The 12,402-nt window shown below is 39.1% G+C and overlaps 1 long non-coding RNA gene across 1 annotated transcript in view; it reads left to right on the top strand.

Annotated features, from left to right (window-relative positions):
* LOC125395968 (uncharacterized) overlaps positions 1 to 12,402 on the top strand; it is a 43,208-nt gene that overhangs the window by 16,714 nt on the left and 14,092 nt on the right. Inside the window, exon 6 of the long non-coding RNA XR_015736337.1 lies at positions 5,915 to 6,033. This is a non-coding gene — a long non-coding RNA (uncharacterized LOC125395968). The remainder of the gene's footprint in view (positions 1 to 5,914; positions 6,034 to 12,402) is intronic.

Raw genomic sequence — 12,402 nt, 5'->3', positions numbered from 1 at the left:
TGGCCCATTAGCTCTAACTTTTATTGGCTAATTCTTACATCTTAATTTAACCCATTTCTATTAATCTGTGTATCACCATGGGGCAGTAGCTTGCTTGGTAAAATTCTCAGCATCTGTCTCTGGTGGATCCATGGCATCTCTCTGACTCTTTCCTTCTCTCTGCATGCCATTTAGTTTTCCATGCCTACATAAATTCTTCCCTATGAACAGGCCCAAAGCAGTTTCTCTATTAATCAATGAAAACAACACAAAGACAGAAGGGCCTCCTGCATCATTTCCCCTTTTCTGTTTAAACAAAAATGAAGGCTTTAAATTTAACAAAGTAAAATTACTTATAACAAAACAGTTATCAAGCAAGAATTGCAGTTACAATATGTATATCTACTTTATCTTTTATCATAGCTAAGGAAAAGTATAACTATAAATTCTTCAACTCCATCAAAGACTCCAGAAGGATATAATATTACCTAAGTTAACAAGAAGTAGATTATAAGCAACTTCCAAAACTCTAGAATTGACAGAGACATATTGTTGCCTGGACAGTGACCCAAAGTTCTTCTGTACCCTTGGGGTAACAATCTTCTGCCTACAGGCCCATAGTATCCAGCTGATTTTTCCATGTGGCAGGAAATTTCAAAGATATACCTGTCTATATTGGAAGTGTGCTAGTCATTTTCTTCTGTGTCCTACAGAATGTCTTGCAGATTCTTTCATGATGCAGGAAACACAAAGGATCATCTCACTAATAGGCAAGTTCATCAGTCATTTCTCTGCAGGTCCTGCATGTCCAGTGAAGCAGTCAAGGCAAGAGCAGTTTCTTCCCAAATGGTTAACCAACTCCATCAGGACCTTCTTCAATGTCCATCTTCCTCTTGAAGTAAAGGGCACAACTGGTAGAAGGAGGGCCCACTTGTTCATCCTGGCAGCCCAGCCCCAATATAATCACAAAGAAACCATATTATTTAAAATACTGCTGGCTCCTGGCCTGCCCACAACTTCATACTACATACTGCTTGTCCCATTAGCTCTAAATTCTTATAGGCTAATTCTTACATCTTAATTTAACCCATTTCTATTAATCTGTATATCGCCACATGGTAGTGGCTTACTGGGTAAAATTCAAAGCATCTTCTTATTTTTTTTTTGCTTTTATGGTTACAAAACACAAAGAGGAGGGAGACACAGATGAATCATCAGTTCTTGATGAGATCATCAAATTAAATGCAGTCCTGTGCTTTCCGGTCCTTGGTTTAAGATCTCTCTTCTTATTGGTTCCTAGATGGAATAAAAATGTCTGCACTGAGGGATTTTACCGGTCAGACTCCTGACTAAGGTACAGCTAAACTTTAGTCAGGAGTCTGATGGGAAAAAAAAAACACAAAGGAAAAAAGTGTGTCCCAGAGACCTACAGGAGACAGAAGCTACAGAAATCTAAGAAAAGCAAGGATTTTGTGTAATTTTCCACGCTCCTGCTAAGAGTCTCCTGTTACTGTTTGCAGTCCAGTAAATATGCTCAAATCTCTGAAGTCACTGCTTCAGACTTAATATCTTTGATTCTTAGTTAGTTTTGGTTAGTTTTGGATTTTGCATTTTTCTCTAATGAAGATTTACCTTGGGAGTTAATACATGACACCATCTGGGGATGCACTGATCTTATGCACCATTGGATGCCACAGTAAGATAATTGCTATGCCAACTAATAGCCTCAGGAACCTGGGAATCTGGAAATTTAAAATGTCTAATTTCCCAAACAGTGTGTATAGGGATTCTGATATGGCATTTCTGATTGTGATAACAGTAAGTTGCAATCATCAACCAGAATTGCTATTAGCCATCATCAAGCAGAAATGGAAAATTTTAGATAGATAGTCAGGATAAAATCCCAAGACTTGTGATGTATGATCCTTTCCTAGTTACCTGCAATGTTTTCCTCTTTCAATAATTGCATTCTGATCCCAGGTAAATCACATCTTTTTCTGCCATCCACTTTCACTTTCATTTTTTTTTCTGTCGGACCACACACAGTTAAATGGGAGGGAGAAATGACGCCACAGCTCTGATGGAGATCTCCAAGGTTACCACAAGATTTGTTCCGATTGGTGGATTTGAGATCATTCTCTTCATTGTTCCGGGAACAATTTGAATGCACACACTCCTTCAGTCAAGGCAAAGAAAGCTAATTTCACTTTCAGCATAGCGGGTCTTTCCTAGTCAGTCTTTGGTTATATTCCAGGCCTCAGCTCCTCATGTTTATAACTGAAGCTGGAATTTACAGTGGTCCAGACAAGGCAGAGTGCTCTTGACTTCTACATGAGACTAAACCCAGGAAAATTAACAAAATGGGGTAATGGTTTATTCCTATTATTACAGTTCTGATTCACCTTTATGGTCTCCTGTGACACAAATTGATTTCTGCCTCTGAAACCTCTGCTTCTCTTTAAACTTAACGCACCACTGTCTCAGTCTTGAAACACTGCAGTATCTACAAGGAAATAATATACTTCAGGTTTTAGCATCTGACAGAGTCAAGGGGTGTCATGCACTTTCCTCTGTTCTCTGAGTTCCATTGTGTCAATGAGTATGACATTGTAAGTTGTTTTCTTTCATGAAAACTTTGAGTCATTGAAAATATGCAGTAACATATTGAGGCAAAACCCTACCTGTCACCAAAGACTCTCGAGGCACAATAAGGTATAAAAAGGAAAGATACTTCTTATCCTCCTATTGCCTTTTAGGTTCTCATAGGCACAATTTTACTGTCTTCACTGCCAAAGTCTTTTTTCTTTTGCATATAAAAGCTCCTGTAAATGATTCTCAAAAGTATGCCCATTCCTGACTAGGAAATCAGATTGCATGAGCCTTTTTTGGAAATTAAATATTTATCGATAATGGCAGTAAAGTATTATGCACTACCTTTAAAAATAATTAACACACCATATTTATTTGATAATCTATGTTTTGTTTTTGTATGCTATGAGCAGGCTATAAATTCCTCTGTCTGCTAGTAATTTGTGACTGGGAAACATTGGTACATTGCAATCAACACCCTCCGTTTGAGACCTTTGCAATATTTCTGCCATCTTTTCAATATAAATCTAGGATGCTTTCAAGTAGGTTTTAAAGTCATGAAATATCATAATATAGTACCACACAGCCTCTTATTTTCTATAGAAAGCCCTTCTCTGCTCATCATTATGTTAGTTTCCAGCTAGTGCCTAAGAACATCTCTGATGTGGTCAAGTTATGCTCAGATATACAAGCATGTCAATATTTCAATAGACTCTGTTAAATGAGGTGATAAAAAGGGAAAGATAGATTTTTCAGGTATATTAGCTTTGAAGTAATGCCCATGTGTTAATAGAATGTTCCATATAAACACACAAACACACACACACACACAAGCTTTCTCTGAAGATAGATGTCACTGAATAGAGAGAACAGATATATGACCTAAGGATGGAGTATTGATATTGTTGATTAAAGAGAAAGTCTTGTGAATGCAAGCCAATGAATTTTATCAAAATTTTAAAATTCATGTAATAATACTGAAAAACATTTCATAAGTGTTATTTGAGACTATGAGTCCAAAATCAGTGTCAAAAACATGTACACATATGTGAAACACTAATAAAAGCATACATACAAGTGTGAAATTGCTGAAATTATATGTATATTGTGATTTATTTTCTAAATGAAAACATAAATTTTTAAATTATCATGACATTGTTATATACCATATACAATTTCAGCATGATTAGAACAGTGTTTGAATATAACATTCCTACTTAGAAAATGTGTGTCTAATTTCATAATTTTTAATGTAAATATATATATATACTCTATAATTCATGTATTTATTTATTACATTTATGGAATATGACATGACTTCCTAGAAAATGCCAGCGACAAGCTTCAATGAGCAGACCAGAATCACACACAGAAATCTGCATCCAGAAATGAAGGCTTTCATGTCAATAGCCAAGATGTAGACACAAAGTGTAAATAAATCATCACTCATAGTCATAATGGAATATGTTTTTCTCTGTCTCTAAGTTGACCAGTTATTAGGAGTAAATATAAATTTTATTCTGTTGTCCTGAAGATGGACAATTTAGCTGCTAGTGCTAGAAAATACATTTAAATTGGAGGGAGAAATGAATCAGCAGCTATGTTTGAGCTCGTTAAGATTACCAGAGGATTTGCATCCATTGTTAAACTGAGATCACTCTCCTTGTTGGTTCTTATTTTTTGCTCAATTTGAATGCATACACTTTTTCAGTCAGAGGACAGGATTTCTTATAAAAGTATCAGCAGTACTGGTTCTTACTGGTCAGGTTCTATCTATATTCCCGGTCTCAGGTGGAACTGGGCATAACCAAAGCCTCAGTGTAAATTGGTTTAGACAAGGCAGACTTCTGCTGACATGTATAGGTGTGAGAATCTATGAAAATTAGAAAAATCAGGACTTACATTTACAATAACTATTCCAACTGTGTTTGGCAATATTGGAGAATATATTATATTTTCCACCCTATGTTGTTGTTTACAAAGTTGTGAACCATAATCACATTCTAAAATTCTTGTACTTCCAAATGAAAATTTTCTTTTCAGTCCTTAAATTATTTTTCAGTGAAACATGGTAGCATTTTATATATCTAAAATTTTAAATGTTACATCTCTTTCATATTTTTTTAAAATTTGGTAGCAAGAAAAACTGTAAAACTATAACTATATAGTCTTCAATCCTTTCAAGAACAGAGCAAAAGAACATATTACATGAGTGAACAGAAAGAGCAAAACAAACAATTTAAAACTTTGGAACTCAAAGTTATTTTGATTTACATATCCCTGATCACTAAGGAGGTTGAACATGACCTTAAGTGTCTTTTAGCCATTTTAACTTCTTCTGTAGAGAACTCTCTGTTCAGTTCAGTACCCCATTTTTAATTGGGTTAATTAGAGTTTTAATATCTAGTTTCTTGAGTCCTTTATATATTTTGGAGATCAGACTTTGCCTGATGTGGGGTTGGTGAAGATCTCCCAATCAGTAGGTTGCCTTTTTGTCTTAATGACAGTGTCCTTTGCTTTACAGAAGATTCTCAGTTTCAGGAGGTCCCATTTATTCATTGTTGCTCTTAGTGTCTATGCTACTGGTGTTGTACACAGGAAATGGTCTCCTGTGCCCATGTGTTATAGACTACTTTCCACTTTCTCTTCTATCAGGTTCAGTGTGATCAGATTAATATTGAGGTCTTTAATCTATTTGGACTTGAGTTTTGTGCTTGGTGATAGATATAGATCTACTTTCATTCTTCTCTAGGTTGACATCCAGTTGTGCCAGCACCATTTGTTAAAGATGCTTTATTTCTTCCATAGAATACTTTTAGCTCCTTTGTAAAAAATAAGGTGTTCATAGGTTTGTGGATTAATATCTGGGTCTTCAATTCAATTCCATTGATTAACATCTCTGTTTTAGTGCCAATACCAAGCTGTTTTCTTTACTGTAGGTCTGTAATAGAGTTTGAAGTCTAAGATGGTAATGTCTCTGGAAGTACTTTTATTGTATAGGATTGTTTTGGATATCCTGGGTTTTTTTGTTTTTCCATATAAAGTTGATTATTGTTCTCTCAAGGTTTGTGAAGAAGTTTGTTGGAATTTTGATGGGGATTGCATTGAATCTATAGATTGCTTTTGGTAGAATTGCCATTTTTACTATGTTGATCCTCCCCATCCAAGAGCATGGGAGATCCTTCCATTTTCTGGTATCCTCTTCAATTTCTTTCTTCAAAGACTTAAAGTTCTTGTCAAATAGATCTTTCACTTCCTTGGTTATAGTTACCCCAAGATTCTTTATGCTATTTATGACTATCGTGAAAGATAATGTTTCTCTGATTTCCATCTCTGCTTCTTTTAGAGACAGAGACCTACATTGGAGCACTGGACTGAGCTCCCAAGGTACAAATGAGGAGCAGAAGGAGCGAGAACGTGAGCAAGGAAGTCAGGACTGCGAGGATGTGTCCACCCACTGAGAAGGTGGGAATGATTTAATGGAAGCTCACTAAGGCCAGCTGGACTGGGACTGATGAAGCATGTGATCAAACCAGACTCTCTGAATGTGTCTTATAATGAGGGCTGACTGAGAAGCCAAGGACAATGGCACTGGGTTTTGATTCTACTGCATGGAATGGCTTTGTGGGAGCCTCGTCTGTTTGGATGCTCACCATTCTAGAAATGCACATTTAGAAAATCTAACTAACAAATTTGACTATTATAGAGGTTATCTATTAACCTATATTTCTTAATCATACATTACATTTTTAAAATGAGCTATACAATCACAATACCTTAATCAAGATTTGAAATACATATACATATAACAAAATTGACCTTAAATTTGTATCAATAGAGAAAAATCCATACTAATGCTAATTATTCATCTCTATATCATATCCCCCTTTAAATGTAAACAATCTGTTATAAACAATATTTGGGAATATGGGCATAGTTATTTCTCTCCAAACTGCTTCGTGCTGTATGGGGCACTGTTAATCAAGTTTTTCATGGTGTATCCTATGTGCTAGGTTCATCTCAGTCACTAGTTGGGTGAAGTAACTTTTTGAGGGTGTTCACGATGACCTTTCAGGAAGCCTTTGTCCATGAAACCATATTTGTTTGTAGATAATCCATAAATTCTCATCTTCTGAAAAAACAAAAGAACCTCTTTCCCAAAGCAACTTATCCTTAGGCTAAAATTTGGAAATCATGATACATTTATAATATACATGTCTCTCTGAACTTAGCTCCTTCACAGTCAAAAAATTCAAACAAAACACAATAATATACAGAATCCAGACTCTCTGAATTTTTCATTTTTGTGGCTTATTTTTTTCACTTCTTTTAATTTATGACTATCTGTTCTCTGTCTCTTTAAAGACTATATCTTTTTTAAGCATAAACTTTATTTTATGACTCTCTATACTCTTTATCTTTTCTCTCCCAAGCCTACACCCATTTAGAAGTTTTTTAAGTCTGAATCTGTCATATTGTTAATCTGTAATTCTTTACTATCTAGAAGAGATTTTAAAATGCTAAGCAGCTTGATTGGAGCTACTCTGAATGTTGGCTCTACCTCTCTCCAATTTTAAAATGATAAAAGCACCACCAGTGTGAGCTCTAAGTCCACCAGGCAAGAGCCAAGCTCAGCAGTCCAACCATGAGAATACACATAAACCCTTTTTTATCTGATTTACAGTCAAATCTGCCACGCAGAACACTGCACAGCCTGGAAACATCTCTCTTTATAGCAGTAGTAATCCGTCATGCTCTCCTGCTTGTCCAAACCTAGTAGACCTGATCCCACTGCCTGCCTAAGCAGAAAGAGCTGAGCCACAGGCATGGTCTCAGCTACTTTCCTCCAAATCCTCAGTGGGCACACAAACACTCGGGGCCCACACATGCTTCATAGCCAGATTTGCACTGGCGGCAGGGCCGAGGAAGCCTGTTTAAAGATGGCACAACTTTTATTCTGCTGCTATTGCTGAATCAGGAAAATCTCTCTGTGGCACACCCCAGCAAACAGCAAAAACTCTGTTGTTTCTGTGTGTCTAGTATTAAGCTCTCCCAGGTTTTTAAGTGAATTTCGTCCATCACATAGGCAGCAAACTGGTGTAACTGAGTTATTAGAAAGCAGTAGTTGTTAGATATGAGTGGAGCCTCAGTCATTGCAGGAAAATTATTCAAGAAACACGTTTGTCCTGGTATTATTATGGTAGGATTTAAAGATGACTACGAAATTTATAGAAGTAATCCATCATAAATCAATCTATGGGAAGGCAATTTTATGATTTGTGTGGGCAAATAGCAATTGCAACTTTTTCCTATGATAACCATTTTGACATGTGTCGAAGTCTAGAGCATCTGGGGTCCCTGGGAAAGAGTGTCGAACAAACCAGGACACAGGGGATGCAGGGCAGGAAAAACAGCATTTGCAAACTGCATGCTGTGTGTTTATTAAGTAATCCTTTTATACGCTTTGGAAACAATTGCTTTAGTCAACAGTTTAAAGAGGAACTATGTTGCCGGGCGGTGGTGGCGCACGCCTTTAATCCCAGCACTCGGGAGGCAGAGGCGGGCGGATCTTTGTGAGTTCGAGGCTAGCCTGGTCTACAAGAGCTAGTTCCAGGACAGGCACCAAAGCTACAGAGAAACCCTGTCTCGAAAAACCAAAAAAAAAAAAGAACAAAGAGGAACTATGTTGCATCTGCCTTATCAGCAATGAAGATGCAACACCAGACTCTTCTTAACTGCGATTTATTCAGGCCCTCAAAATAATCTTCTCATCCATTTGCTATCTCTTGCAACCTTTCGCCCAGGGGAAAAGCCAGTCTGCAGTTTAAATAACCTCTGGGTAGCCAACCCCAGCAAGCCACGTGGGAGATGCAGAAGGGAGGTCCAGAAATGTGGAAGCAAGCCAGATCTTAGCATTAGCCATAAATGGAGTTGTTACACATCTGAGAGCATTCACCATTGGAAAGGTGGAAGGTGGGAATCAGTGCCACCTGTAAGGCGTGGCATCACGTGGCTCTTTAGAGTTCCCTCTTTTTGTTTTAGATGCAACAGGCAAGAGTAGAGGCCTGATCTCTGAATACAGAATGACATTGGGACCTTGTACTGATCCTCATTCTGGTGTCATCCACCAGAAGAGTATCAGACCAGTCCGATATCTTTTTTCAGAGGTGGGATCTAGGGTATCAACCCACATGCAATTAGGCATGCTCTTCTCTGGGCCCAAAGTGACTGACCCTGAGTGCAGTGCTTAGCCTCGCATCCTGAACGTAACAATTCTATGATTGTCAATCATGTATGGGGGACTGTTCTGCTTCAGTGGCTGTAAAGCCTTTAATAATCATGGCTGCTCTGCGCTACTGAAAAAACCTGATCTTGCATATACACCACAGGCAAGCCATGGAGACCAACACCAAGAGGCCTGCTAACATTCCCAAGCCTGCCCACTCTTTTAGATGTTTTATGGCAGTGGAGATCCAGGATGAGAGTCCTTCAGCTATGCCAGCATCCACTCTGGTAGAATTCATGGTGACGATGACCACCCTTAGCTGTTCCATCACAGCATCAAATTCTCCTATCCAATTATCTAAAAGATAACTAGATAACTGCTTAGACAAATTTATAGCATGGCTTGGTAATAATCAGTCACTGCGTCTGAGATCGTAGGGGTGTAATCCTCCAGCTGCATCAAGAAGTCTACCAGAGGCATGCTGGAAGCTACGGGCTTTACTTTTTGTTGGCCACACTCAGCAGGGTGTTAACCCCATTAGACATTGCCCCTTCAGGGGAAGCCACGCAGCCTGCTGCCACCGAGGCCGGCCCGTGTTCCGCAGCAGGCGTGGTTATGGAGCTCGTGCCCATAGTGGCAGCGCCAGCCCCGGGCCCCCCTGCCGTCCCCACGGGGCTAGCCTTGCTCTCTGTGGCTGTGCTGGTGGGAAGTGTGGCACACAGGCCGGCGCCGCCTCAGAGCTGCTGCAGCTCATGGGGCTGACGGGAGAGGCAGCGAACAGGGTGGCTTCCTCGTTAGCAAACTCTATCAAGAGGGCTCTCCAGTTTAAATACTGTCCTGGGCAAGTCATTCCAATCACCAGTAGTCATGCAGTATCTATTCAAGGCTTTCACCTGTGCCACAGTAAAAGAGGCTATAAATTCTCACAGATTTAGCCAAGGACTTAGTCACCTTAATATTCAGGGGCTCGTTGTACCTATATAAGGGTTTTAAGCAGTTCTTAAAAACTTAAGTTGCATCATGTAGAGGTAATATGGTCCTGCCTGTTTACTACCAGTTTAAACCTTAATTGCGCTTTTGTTATGAAAATTACGATCAGTCCTGCCTCAGGTCTGCACAGTTCAACTTAGTCAAGTGGAGCCAGAGCCATTCCAGCCTCAGAGCCCCTCACAGCTCCAGGTACACTGCAGGTCTTTCGGTTTGACAGCTTGTGGCACCACTCCCATTCTCGGCACTGCTGTGGCATCTGCCAGGCTAGGCACCGACTGGGCTGGGACAATGTGCCTTTCACCACAGCCACCAAGCAAAGCTCTGCTCCAGCCGCCTTCTAGCTCCTGCTGCATTCGTTTTTGGTTGAAACTGGTGCACGGAGTGAAGCAGAACTCAGGGAAGCAGGCTTGCTGTCCTGCAACCATTGAAAGGACCCCACTTAAACAATCTTTTAGGGAATTTGGGCATTGTCAGTCTGTCTCACTACTTCCTGCTGAGTAGGAACATTGCATTTTTAGGGATATTTACTACAACATTTCAGGAGGTCTCGGTGATTCAAACCACATGAATCTCAAATAAATCCTTAGGCTCTCATTTTCTGTGGAGACGAAAACAGAACCTCTTTTCCAAAACATCAAGTTTTTTTAAGCAAACATTTAAAAAAACATTAAGTTTTTTTTAAGCAAGCCAGATCTTAGCATTAGCCATATATGGAGTTGTTACACATCTGAGAGCATTCACCATTGGAAAGGTGGAAGGTGGGAATCAGCACCACCTGTAAGGCGTGGCATCATGTGGTTCTCTACAGAACTATAGATCATGAGTTAACCAAGGACTTATTTAGATTATGCACACAAAGCAGCTTAATGTAACAAGGGTGGTCTGGGGGCTTGCAAAACATCCTAGCCTATTTTAAACAAGGGCCTCCAGAGACATTATCTCACTGTCCCAATCTAGTCTAAGATTTCCTTCAGTGAGCAGAACAGCTGCTTCAAGCTGAGACTGTGGCCTCAGGGCAGCCACTTCCACAAACCACAAGGTATGTGATACTTGCTCTCAGAATTAAAAGTCATAGGATTTGTCACTCTGAAATGTCCCATAGCATTCCATGGAACTTCTCTTAGATTCCAAGGCAGTACTCAACACCTCCCCTGGCATGGGTGGCATGATCCCTGATTTTTATAACACAGTCTCCAAATCTCCACAGACATGAACAGCCTAGAATAACCATATTCCTTATTCCATTGTATAAAACAACCAAAAGATGGAGAAATAAATTTCTGTACAATTAGGACCTATGTAGATTTTCAAGAAATAGAGGCCAAAAGTCATCTCCAGAGTGGGATTAGTGTCTTAAAAAAAAGAAAATAGTACAACTTTCATGACTAATCCAGATAGACATGTTTATGACGTAGCTGTAGGCATTCTCAAGATTACTCCCTAAGATAAAAATTGCTTCTGAGATTTAGAGAAGCAAAACTTTATAAAACAGACTACAGTTAAGCTGAGTGGTCTAAGCCTGATGTGAAAAGGTAGTTAGGAAAGAGGAGAGCACCTGTATCCAAATGCCTCAACTCATGCATTATTTGGGGAGTTAAAAAAAAATTTTCCTTGATGATATCTAAGTGAAGAAATTGTCAGACTCAGGAAAAAATTAATGTGAATTTTGTACATCCAGATAAGTCAGATAATAACATTTTTCATTTGTATATATTACTATATGTCTGAGATATAAATAGTGCTAAAATCCTGTGGTAGGTTGACTTGCCCAATCATACTACAAAAGCATTTGGTCATAGCAGCACTGTTTGTAATAGCCAGAACCTGGAAACAACCTAGGTGTCCCTCAATGGAAGAATGGATAAAGAAGGTGTGGCACATATTCACAGTAGAGTTCTACTCAGTGGTAAATATCAATGGCATATTGAATTTTGCATGCAAATGGAAGGAAATAGAAAACACTTTACTGAGTGAGATAACCCAGACCCAAAAAGATAAATATAATATATACTCACTCATTAGTGGAGTCTAGCCACAAACAAAGGACATTAAGCCTATAGTTTGTGATCCTAGAGAAGCTAATTAAGAAGGTGAACCCAAAGAAAAACATATATCTATCCTTCTGGAAATTGGAAGTAGACAAGATCTCTGGGGAAAAGTTGGGAGCACAAGGGTGGGAGTGGGGAGGAAGAAAGCGGAGAAAAGGAAAGACAAGGAAGGAGAGTATTGGGGAGAGCCTCGGGGAGTGGGATGATTGAGATGGAGGAATGGTGGATATGGAAGCAGGGAAGAAGATATCTTAATTAAGGGAGCCTGTTTAGGGTTGGCAAGATACTTGGCTCTAAAGGGGCTCCCAGGTTTCTGGTGCGGGAGACTTGTCTGTAATCTGTCAATCATATTTTAAATAAATGCTGATTGGTCAGGCAGAAAGTATAGGCAGGAAAATCAGACAGGAAGTAGAAGTGATGCAAAGAGAACAGGAGTATTCTAGGAAGTAGGAAGTTCCCTCTGCATTCCTGCCCAGATCACTGAAGAAGCAACATGTGAGTTGACAGCTGGAAAAGTTACTAAGCCGTATGGCTAAAACAGACAAGAATTATGGGCTACTGTAAGATATA

The sequence above is a fragment of the Myodes glareolus genome, chromosome 24, assembly GCF_982192425.1.
Source record: "Myodes glareolus chromosome 24, mMyoGla1.1, whole genome shotgun sequence".
NCBI lineage: Eukaryota > Metazoa > Chordata > Mammalia > Rodentia > Cricetidae > Myodes > Myodes glareolus.
Note: the sequence above shows the minus strand (reverse complement) of the source record. Positions and strands in the feature narration are given on the sequence as shown.